General features: G+C 44.5%; 1 protein-coding gene across 3 annotated transcripts in view; it reads right to left on the reverse strand.

The window, feature by feature from the left end:
* Positions 1-16,938, reverse strand: part of LYPD6B (LY6/PLAUR domain containing 6B) — a 177,410-nt gene that overhangs the window by 38,897 nt on the left and 121,575 nt on the right. For all 3 annotated transcript variants that reach the window (XM_046018109.1, XM_046018108.1, XM_046018110.1), the window contains one exon: positions 15,233-15,311. The gene's annotated coding sequence lies outside the window, so the exon portion shown is untranslated. The remainder of the gene's footprint in view (positions 1-15,232; positions 15,312-16,938) is intronic.

Here is a 16,938-nt window from a genome sequence, read left to right on the forward strand (position 1 = left end):
TCCAACTCTTGATTTCAACTCAGGGCTTGATCTCAGGGTTGTGAGTTCAAGCCCTGCATTGGGCTCCATGCTGGGTGTGGACCCTACTTAAAAAAAAAAAAAAGGTGATAGAATTTTGTAGAAAATGTCTACTGAAGATATAGCTGTTTCCATTTTAACTTACGTTCAACTATTTCTTACCAGTTTTGTGTATTACCTAACCTAACTAAAGGAACCCCTAAAGTAACTATACTACTGACTGTAAATTTAGGAAAACTGGAGCAAACACAGATGGTATATAATCCAGCAGTGCTAAAGGAGATTTCCCCGGCAGGACCATTTCAGGGTGGAGGATCCTGAGAGGATTGTGACTTTGCTTGCAATGACATTAGTGTCAAGAGACATTTCCAAAAGGGGCTGTAAGTTATGAATTAACAAGAGCGCTCTGGGAACTGATTAACGCCTCCATGCTCAGAATGCCCACTTAAAAAAATAACAAATCAAAATGACCTTTCCAGCACTCAGCAACACTCCAAAGAGAAGTAAATCCCAGTTGGAAATCTGGGGGAGAAAATGATGTTGGTGGCATGTGTGCTGATATGAGCAACAGAGCCTGTTATTTTAATGCACCCCTGTCCAAAATATAACATCTCCTTAAAACATGTAATGCAGCTCTCTGTGCTTCATGAGCACTTTGCCATGAAAGCTCCGGATCGTACAATATGAAGCAGTTATGGGTACGGTCTGCTCACGGAGAGTTACTGAGATGGGTGGCCTTGGTAAAATATCTCCTGGTGCCTTTGAAAGTCATCCACATAACTGCAGAGCTTTCTAATCCCAACCAAAGACCCATAATTATCCCAGGATCAAGTAAGGCTCTCCGAACCCCAGTCCAGTAACTGGATGCACAAATCTCCCTTTGAATTGTTCCTGAACCATGGCCCTCGAGCATCCGTGTGGGAAGGGGAAGTAGGTCCCCTGCACCCCTCTCTCACCTGTCACCAGTCAGTGATTCCAAAATCACAAGGCACAGCTGGAACTCTCTTTCCTGACCTCCAAACTTGTATTTACAAGATGGCTAATGAAGAAATCGCCATCTCCTGACCCCAAGATAGCCAGACAAGACTGAACACCCAGAGACATACACTTTTATTCTAAAGTTGGATAGGAAAAGTAATTTCCATCCCATGGATTTCTAAAGGGCTGCCTTTTATCCTGTTGAGGAAGGTGGGAAGTCTGCCTCGTGCCAACTGGCCGGCCTTTGATGGATTTATTGACAAGACCTGGCTACAGGAAGTACAGAGATATATACCTTTTGTCCAAGAAAGAAGAATGTACACCACCGACAGGCTTCCGGGACCTCATCAAACAGTCATTGGGCTTAGAAGATCATGTCCACAATGTATTGTATCAGGAGGAAAGCATTAAAGGCATTTCTCAAGTTTAAAGGAAAACAAAATTTCAAAAGCAAAGTGAGCTAGCTACCAGTGCCTGAAGTCAATGGAAATGCGGAGCCTTTAACTTTGACAGACTCTGCTGTGTGAACAGGGGTTAGCTTCTGCATTGTTTCCTCACTCATGGGGTCCATCATGAGCTAAAGAACAGGACCTAGAGGGAGCCCTGTTTGGTCTCATTGGAGAAGGGCAGGAGAGGGTAAAATGATCAGAAACAGAGTTAATTTTGCACTGACCTCTAGATCACAGTGGGGACAAGACGCTGTCTTTATACTACTCTACAATTTCAATAAAGCTCCCACATCACTGTCTAGCGATAAAGGGAAAAATAAGGAAACACTGCCTCTATACTTCATGCTTCATTAAAAGCCTGAGCTGGAAGCCCAGTTGCTTCTCAGTCAGAGTTACTTAAATCCCCAGCTCCCAGCAGAACACCAGACATTCTCAAGGTGCAGTGTGTTCTGGATTTAACTGGAGCCAGAGAACCGTTGTTCTGATCCTGTGCTTAGGTTCTCATCACCACCGGGAGAAATGGATGAACTTGAGTGAGTTGGTGAACTTCTTAGAGCCTCTGTTTCCTCATCTGTAAATCACGAAGGCATAATTTAAATTGCAGGGCTGTGGTGAGACGTCAACAGTAAGAAACAGAGAAGGAAGTGAATTAACTGTAAAGTATGTTTCACAATGCCTGGCCTAGAGTAAGTGCTCAATAAACATTAGTTCCCTTCCAGTTTTGTTTTGATTTGTTTTCATTTTTGATGGTGTCCAAGATACTCTTAGAGGGAGGAGAGAGCGCCCGGCAGTGTAGGAAGTTGACACCATCTGAGCTTTCTCCCTGCTGGGACGGTGGATTTGGCCGAACCACACTCTCAGTCCTCCAAACAGGCTCTGTGTATCACCTGCTGAAGTGTCTCAGCACGAGGAAGGCACCGTGACATGCCCAGTGTGGCGGAAGGTTCGTTCAGAGCATCAGCCATCTATCCCAACCCCTCGCAGATCCCATGGCAAAGCTTCCTGCTACTGATGACTCCCAAAATGTCTACCCTCAAAACCAGAAAGCAATGCATGTGCTGTTTCATCGCCCTTGGTCATTCACATCGGTTTATCACAGAAAAGGCAACCTGACTGACTCCCAAAAAAATGAGGTGAAAATGGGTAAAAGGAAGGAGGAAACGGCCAGATGGAAGAACAGTTAAGGTACCCAATTACAACAAACATCTCTCTCCTGCCAGCACACCAAAAACAGGAGACCAGCCAGCTTTGTAACTTGCTATCTTAGCCAGGTGGCTACACATGGGATGGAAACAGAGGTCTAACAATAGAAAAAGGAAATCTCTTTCCCATCAAATGGGGAGGGGTCAGAAATACATGTAAAGAAAACTGCTGTCGTGGGGTCCCGAATTTATTCTCTCCACATGGTACAGAACGCATTTACACAGCTCCCATGCTTGGGGGCTGTTTCTCGAACTACCAATGCTGCCAATTCCACCTTGTAATCTAAAAACCGGGCTGCCCATTTGCTCCCTCCTCTCTCCGCATGTAATAATGGAAACGTTATCTTTCATGCTCCAGAAAAATGCAAACACAGCTCAACTGATCCACTTCAAATCTCCCCAAACAATTCGATTGAGGATGAAAGCAGAGCAGACATTTCAAAGTGAAGATGGTTGGGCGTCTTAAGGCACGGGGGTAGTGGGTGTGTGTATGGAGCAGTCTCCCCGTGGTAGAGCTATTGTTGGTTTAAAGCAGAGGCGCTATCCTAATGGGTGCAGATCCTACAGAACTGTGTGTGACCTCCCTCAGGGTCATAATAGTACTGCCTTCCGTAGAATCTATGGGTTGGCCGTCATGCTAGGACATAAGTAACCACCAGACAAGTCCTGGAAATTGTCTCCAGTCACCTAATTAGCCTAAATATCCCTCCAAAGCCAAAAATCAGACAAATTTTGGAAGTCTGTAAATCAAAGAGTTAAGGTAAGGGCAAAAAAGCAGTAGTTAATATGACCAAGTGCAAGTCACAGGTGTGGGAGTCCGAGCACTTATCAATGGAAGCCTTATTCCTTTGAGTGCTCTTCAATTCCTTGTAAAACTAATCATAACTCCTTGAAGGATCCTTGATGGCAAGGACCCTGAAATCCCTTCCAATTCTCTGGTCATTACTGGAGCTGATGGGAAGGAACCAGAGGGACAAGAGACACAGATCTCAGACCACTCAGTTGCACCACTAAACTCAACACCCTCTATGTGTCAGCTGAGACTGGAAACTGCTGCCTCCAGAAGAGCCTGCCCCTTAGGAATCCACACGTGGTCCACTAGCTTTTGTGGCTCATGATGACTGGTCTGAGTATCCTGCTGTTGACACCTTAATGTCAGGAGCCATACAGAAAATGAGGCAGGAAGGAGCATAAGGGGAAAGAGTATAAAAGCTGAGCCTGCCAGCTATAAAGCAGGGAGTTGGGGTGCAGATCTGCGATTCAGAACAGAGAGGGGTAATCACAGTGCTGTGGGTGCTCACACACGTCATTTGTTTTTATTGCAGATCTGGGGAAGAAACCACAGAGCAAATTTCAGTAGTAGAGAATTTTCTTCTTAAACCAGCACAACCACCACTTCACCAATGGCTCTAATGTTCTCATACCTCTCAATGGAGGAGAGGAGCTCTGAAAAAATACTTTTTTCCTATTCAAAATGTTTCTCTGCAATTCACGTGTTACTGCAAACATGTGGCCTTTCTTGAGTCCCCCTTTTCCCATCCTCTGCCCCCACTCCCACCACACACAACAACAGGCTTGAGGCTACAGAACCTCCCAGGGCGGGGTGGGGGTGGGGCGGATCTGAGGCCTGGGGAGCGAGGGGAGGCTTCACATAAGAAATGAGAAAAACAGGATTCCTATCCTTGAGTTATAAAAACTGAAAGGTACGGGAAATTTTATAGACCCAGAAAGTGATGAAATGAAGAGAAAGACATCAAGTTTACCCAAAAGGTGATAAAATATTTTATTTGTTTTTTGGTTGTGAAAAAGAAAATAAATCATTAAGATGACTATCAGAATGCCTCAAGGAGAAGGGCATCGAATAGGACTTGGCTATAAATGTTGTAGAGAGTAATAAAAGAGCTGGGTTTGTTTCCTTAGCATTGGTCAGGCTGAGCCTTCCTATTGCAACACAGGAATCAGGTGCAATGGTTCAAGTCCATCAGCCACAGGGCATGCATAGGCATTATTGCCTTTCCAGGCTGCCCTGTCCAAGGATCCCCAAGCAGCTGCCCCCCACCTCAGCTCGGGTTCCCATTGAACACGGACACTACGGGACATGTTGTCAAATGCCAGGGCCTCGGGTTTATTTTCATGACGACTGATTACTTCATATATACCTACTTATAAAACAGGGTTGGAGGGGGTGTCCTTATTTTTCCTGGTCCTAGGAATTCAGGGTGAAGAAGGCAAGGCTCCTTCCCCAAGCACCTCAGTCTAAAGGGCCCTGGATGAATTCTGATATTGTTTAATGATGCATTTCAAGTGCCTGAAAGGCTGAGAAAGGTGACAGAGTAGCCATTATAAAAACAACTGTTGATTTTATTTAAACCCCAGAAGGATTAGTTAAGAATTTGTAAAAGAGGTAGGATTTTCAGCTATCTCACAGACTTGCATTCAGCCTTTTACCTTGAATATTTTCTTTCTCTCTTCTATATGTCAAGTGCTCCTATAAGCATGCGATGGCTCCACTAAGTCTTAAAAGTTAAGACTCAAAACTCAGTTTCTCCAGAGCTGTAATGAATATTCGTATTAAGAACTCAGAAATAAGCTGAACTTCGGAGTGAAGTGGAACTAAACACACATGCCAGTCAATATTCATCCCCACAAGTACGCATATATCCAAGTTCAATCTGAGACAACTCAGTCTCACGTTTGTCATCCAAATCACCTACAAGAGGACCTGAGAGCAGTGCCTAGAACAGCGACACCGTATGGGGACCGGTAGTATCTGTAAACTGGAAACAACTCCAGCTGCCTTGCAGTGGTACCCATCTAGGATGCCCCACGTCTTAAGTGTCAAGGTGCTCTCTCCACCATCACAAGGACAAAGCCTTGAAGTGGCTTGACTGAGACCGTCACTGAACATGATTAACCTGCAGTGCTACTAAGAAGGAACAGGCTAAGGGTGTCTGGGTGGCTCAGTGGGTTAAGCCTCTGCCTTTGGCTCAGGTCATGATCTCAGGGTCCTGGGATCAAGCCCTGCACTGGGCTCTCCCCACCCCCACCCCCCGCCTGACTCTCTGCCTACTTGTGATTTCTCTCTCTCTGTCAAATAAATAAACAAAAATCTTTAAAAAAAAAAAGAAGAACAACAACAACAAGGAACAGGCCAAAAAATGTGCTTGCAAATCACCATTTTCATTGCCCTATCTTTGCACTTTAGAGCCACACCAGGCAGACTGGAGATCTGGTAATTCACAGAATCATTTTACACTGACCATCAGGATGGCCACTTTTGACCATATCAGACAATCCAAGGTCTCAAAAAGACGCACGGCTGCAAACCTACATTTATGAAGTATTTTTCCAGGATGCAACATGACTCCTTGTCCACGGTACGTTTAGATAACTAATATTACTCAACAGCTACCTTGGCCCTAGAGTCCACTGCCTGAAGATTCTTACTCATTTGGAACCAATATGAGCCAGCCTAGATGACTCAGGGGAACAGTAATGATGGGATGAGTAATCGTTCTCTTGAAGTCACTAGTTAGGATAAAAGCAGTTTGTTCATTACCTGACAGGACAGGTTTCTCCAGCTGGCCAAAAACAGAACAAATAAATCAATGTCACTTTCCTCCCTAACACCTTAGAACTCTCTATTTAAAGTCTGCATTTCAGCTCACAGTTCAAGAAAATCTATCCACAGAATTATCCATTTGGCCTCTCCCTTACTGAGGAGATAGGGTAGAGGTGGCAGAGAGGATATTTGTAACTTTTGTTGAGAAAAATCCTATAGAAACACCACCTGGCTCTCTGCTCTTGGTCACTGCCTCAGTTATTTTAGGGATCCTTTGTATAAACTAATACGATGCCTAACTCTAACAGGGGGAGTACACATGCTGACACATAAAAGCCTTTAACACGGCAATTCATTTTAAAGACTTGAAAATTGAAAATTTGTCCCTTTCAGAGTAAAACCAATCTCAGGAGTAAATGCATAAATGCATTAAGGATTCTCATTTCCTAATTTATCTGCATCTCCCCACTATTTCCCACGTCACATTACTCCTGTTTACCTTATGGGGACACATGTTAAAATATGGTTTACTTGTGGGGCGCCTGGGTGGCTCAGTTGGTTAAGCATCTGCCTTCAGCCCAGGTCAGGATGCCAGGGTCCTGGGATCGAGTCCCACACTGGGCTCCTTGCTCACCGGGGAGCCTGCTTCTGCTTTTACCTGCCGCTCCCCTCTGCTTGTGTGCTCTTGCTCTCTGACAAATAAAATCTTAAAAAAAAAAAAAAAAGTACAGTTTACTTGCAACTAGTACAGCAGTAAGTCCCGGGGAGCCAGTGCATGATAGAGTGAATACAGATAACAATATTGTATTATAAGCAAACTTGCTAAAAGACTAAATCTGAATCCAACCCCTAAAAAGAAATGGTAATTATGTGACATGAAAGAGATGCTAACTATCGCTACGATGGTGATATTACAATAGACAAATGCCTCAACATGTTGTATACCTTCAACTTATACAATGTTATATGTCAAACATATTTCAATTAAAAAACTTAACATTATGATTTCGTTCCAAATGAAATGCTACTAAAGAAAGACAAAAAATAAACTGATTTAATAGATGGCAAGTAACCCTCTACATTATTCCCGCATTTTAGAGTTCCTCTGGATAATAGTTGAATAGATTTATACTATGTGTGATTTTGGTGATAATCTGATCGGATATGGTGCTGAGGCTACAAAGTAGACTTAAGTGAAAAGGCTTGACCACACGCCTGATCAAAGCATAGTTGAAGGTTACTAGCGGGAGAGAAGCGAGGGCTTGTGACTGAGAACCGGCCACTGCAGGTAACATCACTGTCCACACACGCTGGCTCCTCCCCCATCCAGTGGTACCACACTGTGGCTCGTGCAGACCTCCCACATTGGAGTAACCATCTTTTTCTCTGCCCTTCTTTTCTTAGCAGTTATCCACATTTGGGAAAAGGTCATGGCGGGGGTGGGGGGGACCTGGCTAATAAGTAGTCAGGACTCGATGTTCACAGAATAAATATGGAAAGTGATCATGGTGAAAACAGGAGAATCGTGCACGGGCTTGCCGTGCTTAGACATAGAGGAAGTTTTCATGTCTATTCTAGAAAGACTTCTTGAAGATAAATTTCAAGAGCTGCTTAAGGTTCCATTTGAAAAGGTGTGCTTTCGTTGGCTCGTTAATAACAGCCTTCCAAGAAAGAGACACTGAGGATAAGAAAGTCACCGAAGCACCTGGCGCCATGCGTTAGAAGCTGAGGGATGAGTGTGCAGATGGGTAAACACACATTCTTACCATTTAAAAGGCCTTCCTCAGCTCAGACTTCTTGCTGAGAGCCAGCCTAGAGCAAAATCCTTTCTTCTTTTTTTAAATTCCCTTTCTGTGTTTATTATTAAGCAACCCTCTTCACTGCTGGGGGCAAAAAAGGAGGGGCTCACACAGACTTGCAGGCATTGCTCTCCTACAACACTGGTCACAAAACCGATGAGAAGGGGGAACTATGAAACCCAACAGTCCTAGGGTGAGTCAGAACTGCAGTGGATTCGAGTAAACACCAGGTGAGAAATGGCCTCTGTGGGGCTAAGGTGACTCAACCTCCCCTTCAGGAAACATGAGGAATTTTGCAGGCACTCAAGGCCCCTGTGGTGAACCAGTCTACAAGGTTCATCATGAACACCACCGGCACAGAAGGCCCAGAGGCCTCTCACCACCTCCTCTGTCCCCCATGCCCACCGCCTGTTTCCAGACACCGCCAGTCCCCCGGCACCGGCAACGTTAGCCAGAGCCAAAGGCAAAGTAATGTTCATCCACCAAGCCTACGGGACAACACAAGTGCAGGCTTTGGTAGCCATGGCTGGCCAAACAGGTGGGAGTTGGAGGGGTACTGGTCTGCTGGACATATCCCTCCCAGGAAGCAATTAAGTTTACAGCCAGAAAGAATAGCCCCAGAGGCCTTGGAAACAAGAGAAGCTTCCTGCCTGTGTTCTGCTCACTCATTCTGCCATAAAGGCAGGCTGAACTATTCAGTTGCAACAGCGGACAGTAAGGCACTGTTTAGAGAAGGTCTGCTTAGAGACCTGCCTGTCAGGTTTTCATTGCTATGCTAGGGGATAAACTGTCCCAGCTGGTTCAAATCAGAAAAGAAGCAAGCAAATATCCAAAAAAGAGCAAGTACTCCATGCAGGACAGGATTATAAACTCTTTAAGATTAGCGAAAGGAAAAGATTATAAGGGTAACAGTTTCTACCAGGATGGGGAAAGCATCCCTCGGATTTCCTGTTTGACAATCAAGAGATCTGGCCTTCCAGGAGGTTCCTGGTATGAGAAGGGGAGATGGAATGGGAGGGCAGCCAAGAGCAGCCTCTCCCTCATCCCCTACCCTGTGTTCTACCCTACCTGGTGGGGCTGTAGCTGTTTCAACTGCCCATATTCCAGCTTAGATTCTAGCTGGAGTCCATATTAGGGCCAACATGCAGCTTCTCACATACACAGAAGTTGTGGCAAATACCCCTGAGCAAAGGAAAGAGTCACTGAAGTTAACTGAGTCCTAGGAGGACAAGGACATCAGAAGGAGGAGGTTACCTGCAGAGCCCAGAGGCAACAAGGAGATTTGATGGAGAGAAGATGCTAGATGGCTAGAATAACTGCCCTCCCATCTTAGACTGGGAGTTTCTCCCCCATTCTAGTGGCAACTGCGTGTCCTGGCCCCTAAATGTGCCCCACGCCTATCAGACTAAGGAAGGAGCTATGGGCCACTTCATCTTTGGCAACAAGGGTAATCTTATAAATGTTGGCGAGATCTGTCACTTACTTTCCTTGTGCCACCTGGGACCGCCTGGAGATTGTACTGAATGCTGTCCCACAAACACTATGCAAAAGAGCTGTGAGCCCACCCTTTCCCTGAAGTCATCCCTAAACAAGAAGCTAAATATATTTTTTTCTTTTGAGCATAGGCTCTCTGATCACCTTAAGCAACAACGTTATTAAATATTCTCATTCTTCAAACATCTCCCCAGAAAATGAACAGAGTGACACCACAGCTGTGAGGGCCAGCGTTACTGGACACCTCCACATATGCACACTCCGAGTCCCTCTCTGTTCCGTGGGATCCGAGTGGGATCCTAATTTCTCTAATTAGGGTCTCCTACAATGTAACCAGATCCACTTCGGGCCACATGGGTGTACCCAGAAAGACTGTGTCCCTCTCCAAATAGCCAATCCCCTGCCTTTAGAAATAGTACCTGGCCCAATAGAGAACTCTACTAAGAGTCAAAAGGATTTCACTTCCGTTAACCAGAGAGGCACTCAGGATTAATACAGACTCTGGTGACAGTCAGTCTGGGTAGAATCCCAGTTCTGCCACTTAGTAGCCTGATAGCATTGGTGGGCGTTACTTAACCTCTCTGTGCCTTGGTTTTATCACCTATAAAATGGGGATGGGGGGCCTGGCTGGCTCAGTGGGTTAGGCCTCTACGTTCGGCTCAGATGATGATCCCAGGGTCCTGGAATCAAGCCCCATGTCAGGCTCTCTGCTCAGCTGGGAGCCTGCTTCTTCCTCTCTCTGCCTGCCTCTCCGCCTACTTGTGATCTCTCTCTGTGTCAAATAAATAAATAAAATCTTAAAAAAAAATGGGGATAAAAACATATTCATAAGACTGCATAATGACCAAATGTGTTATTACATGTAAAGGATTTTAAAACATTGTTTGATATTAATAAGAACAATATTAACATTTGCTGTTATTATTGTTATCTTTATTATTATCATTATATTCTTGAACATGTTACACAGCAGACCTCCATTTTCCAGAACTCTCTCAGATAGGCTGACAACACCATCCCTACTCCAGGACGGCTTAAGACAAAATAATTGTAAACTAAATTAATTTTAGATTGGTTTCGTATCAAAGTTAAGAACCTAGGGTCAATTTCACATGGCCATGAATTCTTTGCAGCTATTCCATTAGGAGGTGACATCTATTTGGCATGAGGGATCCCAGGCAAGACTGGCAGAGCCCAGCCCAAATTGCTGACCCGCAGAATCATGAGCAAATAAAATGGTTGTTGTTTTAAGCCACTGGGTTTTCTGGTGGTTTCTTATTATGCAACAGATAACTGATACAGAGCCCCAAACAAATGAGGCTTTATTACCAACAGCATTTCCAACACAAACATACACAGGAAACCAGGCCACTTGTCTGTCTGTCAGCAGGCTTACTGGCTATGACCTAGTGCTGCCAAGCTCTCATCCCCCTCACCTAGGCCCACTAAACCACCACAGTCAGCCTGCAAATTTGGGAAAAGCTAAGGCTGATTAACAATCAAATCTGGGGAGATAGAGGCAAGCTTTCTGTGCCAAGGTAGGTGCCAAATTAGGTCTCTGTGGAGGTGGGGGGGGGGGTGTAGGTATGGAAACAGAAGATTTTATTCCTTTTAACCCACAATACAATCCAGGCCCTAAAATGGCAAGATTTGGCTTCCTTGGAAGTAGCTTTATACCATGTGTCTTAAATACTGCACAGTGAGGTAGGTAGATGCCTTCAAGGAAAGAGCAAACTGATTCAGGGTCCACCTCACCAAGTGAGAATCAGGGAGAGCCAGTCAGAACCAACCATGTTGATCCCCATGTCCAGCTATGCGGCTCCAAGAAGGCAATAAGAGTATCTTCATTTTTTTTTTTAATATTTTAGTTATTTATTTGACAGAGAGGTCACAAGTAGGCAGAGAAGCAGGCAGAGAGAGAGGGAGAAACAGGCTCCCCACTGAGCAGAGAGCCCGATGCGGGGCTCGATCCCAGGACCCTGAGATCATGACCCGAGCCGAAGGCAGAGGCTTAAACCACTGAGCCACCCAGGTGCCCCGAGTATCTTCATTTTTTCCCGCTGCTCACATCAAAAGAATGATTACATTCCAAGCTTTGATTTCGCTGTGACCTAAGCAAAAAAACACTCCCACCCTACAACACAAAGGGAAAAAAACACCAAGTTCCATGGATCAGTATTCTATCATCTGTAACATGTGAGAAGAAGTGATCATTAACTTTGTAGGAAAATCACCCTGAAACACATTATGAGAAACTCTGGAAGCTTAAGTCCCTGTCCGTTAAAAGCAAAGCCACCACAGCTAAATGAAAACAATCTTATTAATCTGATAATCTGGAGGACCCATAGTGCTAAATTTCTTAGGTGAAAACCAGTAGCTTTCATCTGTCCGTGTATTTGTTTATTCATCCCATATTTATTGAGCACATACTTTGTACCATTTAGTATTGTGGGTGTCTAGGCATGAGAGAGTGGGGGCGGGGGGAAAGCAGAGAAGTGAAGACAGCAAGTATTATGTAAAATGACATTTCGTGTTCCAAGAGATTACAGGACTGGTCAACTTAAAAAAACAAAATTCCCCGCTTGAAGTAATTCAGAGTAACCCAGTGGAGCCCAACCAAATTGCTGCACCAATTGGAACTGATCCGGTTATAAATTAAGAGGCTACAGAAAACCCTGTTTTAATGGAATTACAGAGCTAACTAGATATAACTGGCCCACAGATGATGATGCTAAAATGAAGTAATTTACATAAGGACTCAACAACCGGTTTCAATGCAGCCCCAAATCTGGGTCTTCTGGGTTCCAGGCCAGCAGGACTTGGACCAACCCCATAGAGACCCTCTCAAGATACAAGGTGTTTACAGTGTAAGGTGGCATAGACACCCCACAATTCCAAACCCTCTGACAGTAGACAGTCACTGACCATCCAATACAGTGGGGAGAAACTCTGTGCTTGGGGCACCTGGGTGGCTCACTCAGTTGAGCCTCCAAGTCTTGGTTTTGGCTCAGGTCATGATCTCAGGGTTGTGGGATCAAGCTCTGCACTCGGTGGGGAGTCTACTGGAGATTCTCACTCCCTCTGCCTCTGCCCCTCCCCCAATGCATGCACACACACATGCACTCTCTCTCTCCCTCTCTTGGAAATAAATAAATTTTAAAACAACAACAACAACAGCAACTCTGCACTTGTCAGATGGGAGCAACTCAAGAATACAACTTCTTGTGGAAAAAACTTAAGAGCCCTCTAACCATAGACACTTGAGTATTCAAGCAGCCATTAAAACATGCTTATAAGACAAAGGCACAAGAAAATACTTAGGTCACATTTAAATTTCAAAACTTAAAGATGTAGTAACTACACAAACTACAAAAAGTTTGTAGTAACAAACTACACAAAGGTAAAAATAGCAGCAAAAGACACTAATATGTTCATGACTATAAAGCTGGCATTTTTTAACACTGGGTGACTATTGTTGTTCTTATTATTATAATAATAATAATTATTATTATTATTTGACAGAGAGAAAGAGAGCATGCATAAGCCCAAGCAGGGGGAGAGGGAGAAGCAGGCTCCCTGCTGAGCAGAGAGCCCAATGCAGGACTCAATCCCAGAACCCTGGGATCATGATCTGAGCTGAAGGCCAACACAACAGACTGAGCCACCCAGGTACCCATCACTGGGTAAGTTTTTATTCTTCATTCTTTCTGCTGTTCCCTATATACCAAATATCCTTTTTTAATGTTTTGGCTACATCGATGAAGAAGAGACACAATGTCAATGGTGGTCAGAGGGCAGAGGGCATGTGAGCAGGGGCAAGCGTGAAAGTCAAGTAGAGTGCCAGCCCTGCGTATCAGCATGAGCCTCAAAACCTCACAGTGCTTGGCCCCTGTTCTGTGCTGTTCAGTCAGTCGTATTCCAGATCTGCCCATTTTGGCTTGGTGATCTAATTTTAGGCAACATACCTACTCTTTCTTTTAAAACCTCAGTTTCCTGGGAATGCCTGGGTGGCTCAGTCGGTTAAGTGCCTGACTCTTGATTTTGGCTTGGGTCCTGATCTCAGGGTTGTGAGATGGGACTCCATGCTCAGCAGGGGGCCTGACTGACATTCTTTCCCTCTGCCCCTGCCACGCTTTTGCTCACCTACACACCTATGTACACTCTTCATCTATTTCAAACAAATCAATCTTTAAACCTGTTTCCTCAACCCTAAAAGGAGGATATTCATAGGAATGCCATGCAGATTGAAAATAATGCAAAGGAAATGTTTAATCCAGTCCCTGGCAGAAAGTAGGAGCCAACAAATGATAGCTGTCACGATGATGGTGATAGAGATGGCTAATTTCAGTTATTATTTTTTATTGCCACTGTTATCATCATTCTTATGATTATGCGTATTAGGACGTTCCTAGCACTGTGTTTAACACTGTAACTAAAAAGGCATTAAGATTCCTTGCTTTGGAAGATAGCCCAGTGCTCTCCACACATCTCATTGCTGGACCGTCCCTTCTCTGAGCTCCATACTCTCTAGGTTTATTAATAATAGACTCTTGGATCGAAGTAACAGCTTGCATACCACTCAATATGCCCGAAGGGAAATGGTGATAACATACAGATTCCTACTTGTTGTTTTAGGCCTAATTAGGAAAATACAATGTCATCCTTTTAAAAAAAAAAAAAAGGCAAGCAGTAAACCATCTCAGTAGATATCCTACAGAATTCTGCTTTGTGCTTGAAACTGCTAATTATTTTTAACAAACATGAGTGCTAATAATTCTACCTGCTCTTTAGACAAGAAACAAGAAGATTTCTGGGCCCATCAGCTCACAACCCAATCAGCTCAGACAACTTCCTTTACAAGATGCCTCTCCCACCCATTAGATGCAAGGTGGGAGGTCTGTTTGCAAAGCAGAGGGCTTCTGGGCTGGGAGCCAATAGCCCACACCAGGAAGAAGACTTCTTAGCAGTCCAGACTCAAGTCCCTGATTCCTCAAAAAGACATTCCCCAGCCGTGGCAGCCTGACCAGAGAAAACCAGACCTCAGATACAGTTTTTTCACTGAGAAAAGAGACAGGTTCAACGACTGAATCTGGTCAACATGTGTATTAAGCACCTCACCTAAAACGGAAAGGTCACATAAATGAAGTGAAAAGCAGTCATCAGTAAAACGTACAACTTTAAACATGCCCAAATAGATGCTGTTTCCTCTTCTCTGTTGGAGTAACACTTTCATTCTATTTTGGATCAGGAAAAATGTTCTAATCCTCAACATTCAAATGTCCTATAATTACAAATGCTGAATAATTAGTGAATGCACTTCCTAAGTAGACTCAGCAATATGTTTCATCTGATCTGGGCTTTACTCCCTATCCCCCACATATTCCTGCCCCCACTGCTGGGATAGAAACTCTGGAACATTCTCTTGTAACTGAGCAAATTAGTGTATTATGTGGGAAACAGAGGAGTCTTTCACCCACTGATCATTCCCTGGGCATGGGGACTCTCTCCTTGGGTTCACCAGAAATATAACTTAAGCCAAAATCTACCTCCCAAGTCCCAGGACCACAGTGAGCAGTACATGGTGACGATGGGCTAGAAAGTCAGGCAAATCACCCAGGAGACAGGGAAAGGACAGAGTCCCAAGATTCCCAGAGTCTGCCCAGATCCCCGATCACCTTACCCAGAGCTCCTATGTGAAAAGCCAATGTCTGTAATCGCTTCTATCCTTACCTCCAGAGAGAGTGTGGCAGTCAGGCTCCTCTCTCCGCCTGACCGTGAAGAGGTCCTCTGCCCACACAAGGTGACCAGCCTACCAAAGATAAAAAGATAAGGTTAGAACTATGGCGGATGATGCGTTACATTCCTCAACAACTGGAACGCTTCCTAGTGCAAAGCAGGTCTCCGGGTGTCTGACGACCTTTCAGACTACAACAGCAGCAACATAATCAACTGCACAATATCATCTGCACAATATCATCTGCGCGAAATCCAGGAATCAAGTCAGGAGCGGCTGTTCGAGCTGCAGAGAGTGAGCTAACATTTTCTTAACACACACCTGGGGCCGTCTAATTGGGAATGGTAATAATTGGTGAAATCATATACCTCATCACGTGCCTCAGCAAAAATGGCTGTTTACCAAGGAGCTGGCAGAACTCTGTGTAACACTTACATACCTCAGGGCAGGCCGGCAGGTCAGAGCATTCACACATTCTCACACTCCACACATTCACACACAATGAAGACTCTATGCCATGAAACTAACCCTGCTCTTTGGAAGACAGCCCTACCAGCTGATGAAACGATGACAACATGAGACTTGAACCTAGATGAGGGGGTGGGAGGGAAATGCAACCTTCTACGTGCACTCAAAGCAACACATATAAAAGACCCCAATTATGACCTGTTTTAAGGAAATTCTATTGTATTTTTATAGCCCTCATCTGTGATGGTAAATTTTGTGTTTAATCAACTTGATGGGGCTATGGTGCCTGGTTGTTCGGTCAAACCCAAGTCCAGATATTATTGTAGAGGTATTTTTTAAATGTAACTACCATTTAAATCAGTAGATTCTGAGTAAAGGAGATTACCCCTCATAGTGTGCACAGGCCTCATCTGACCAGTTGAGGCCTTAAGAGGAAAGGCTGAGTTTCTTTCAGGAAGGTGGAATTCAGCCTTGATGCAGCCTTTGGACTCAAGGCTGTGACATCAACTCTTCCATGGGTCTCCAGCCTGTTGGCCTGCCCTGTAAATTCTAAACTTGCCAGCCTCCATAATCATAGGAACCAATTCTTTAAAAATCAAGTGCCCAAGTGGCTCAGTCTATTAAGGGTCTGCCTTTGGCTCAGGCCATGATCCCAGGGGCCTAGGATAGAGTCCCACGTCAGGCTCCCTGCTTCTCCCTCTGCCTCTGCCCCTGCTCATGCTTGCTCTTGTGTGTGTTCTCTCTCTCAAATAAAATCTGTTAAAAAAAAAAAAAAATCAATCTACCTACTGGTCAATCACTAGACACACCTTATGGGTCAGGATTCTTTGGAGAACCTTAATACACCATCTAACGTCAAAAAAGAATGTGTTAGGGGCGCCTGGGTGGCTCGGTGGGTTAAGCCTCTGCCTTCAGCTCAGGTCATGGTCTCAGGATCCTGGGATCGAGCCCCGCATCAGGCTCTCTGCTTGGCAGGGAGCCTGCTTCCTCCTCTCTCTCTGCCTGTCTCTCTGCCTACTTGTGATCTCTCTCACTCTCTGTTAAATAAATAAATAAAATCGTTTAAAAAAAAAAAAAAAAGAATGTGTTAATTTAAAAAACACATATACGACATGAAGCAGACAATACAAAAAAGAGGCCAGAGCATGAGGAATAGTCCAGAGAAGTGCATTTTGTAAGTATTAAACTATTACTTGATGTGGTTCATAAATTAGGTTCTGAGCATCCTAGTGGC

Source organism: Meles meles, chromosome 9 (genome assembly GCF_922984935.1).
Source record: "Meles meles chromosome 9, mMelMel3.1 paternal haplotype, whole genome shotgun sequence".
NCBI lineage: Eukaryota > Metazoa > Chordata > Mammalia > Carnivora > Mustelidae > Meles > Meles meles.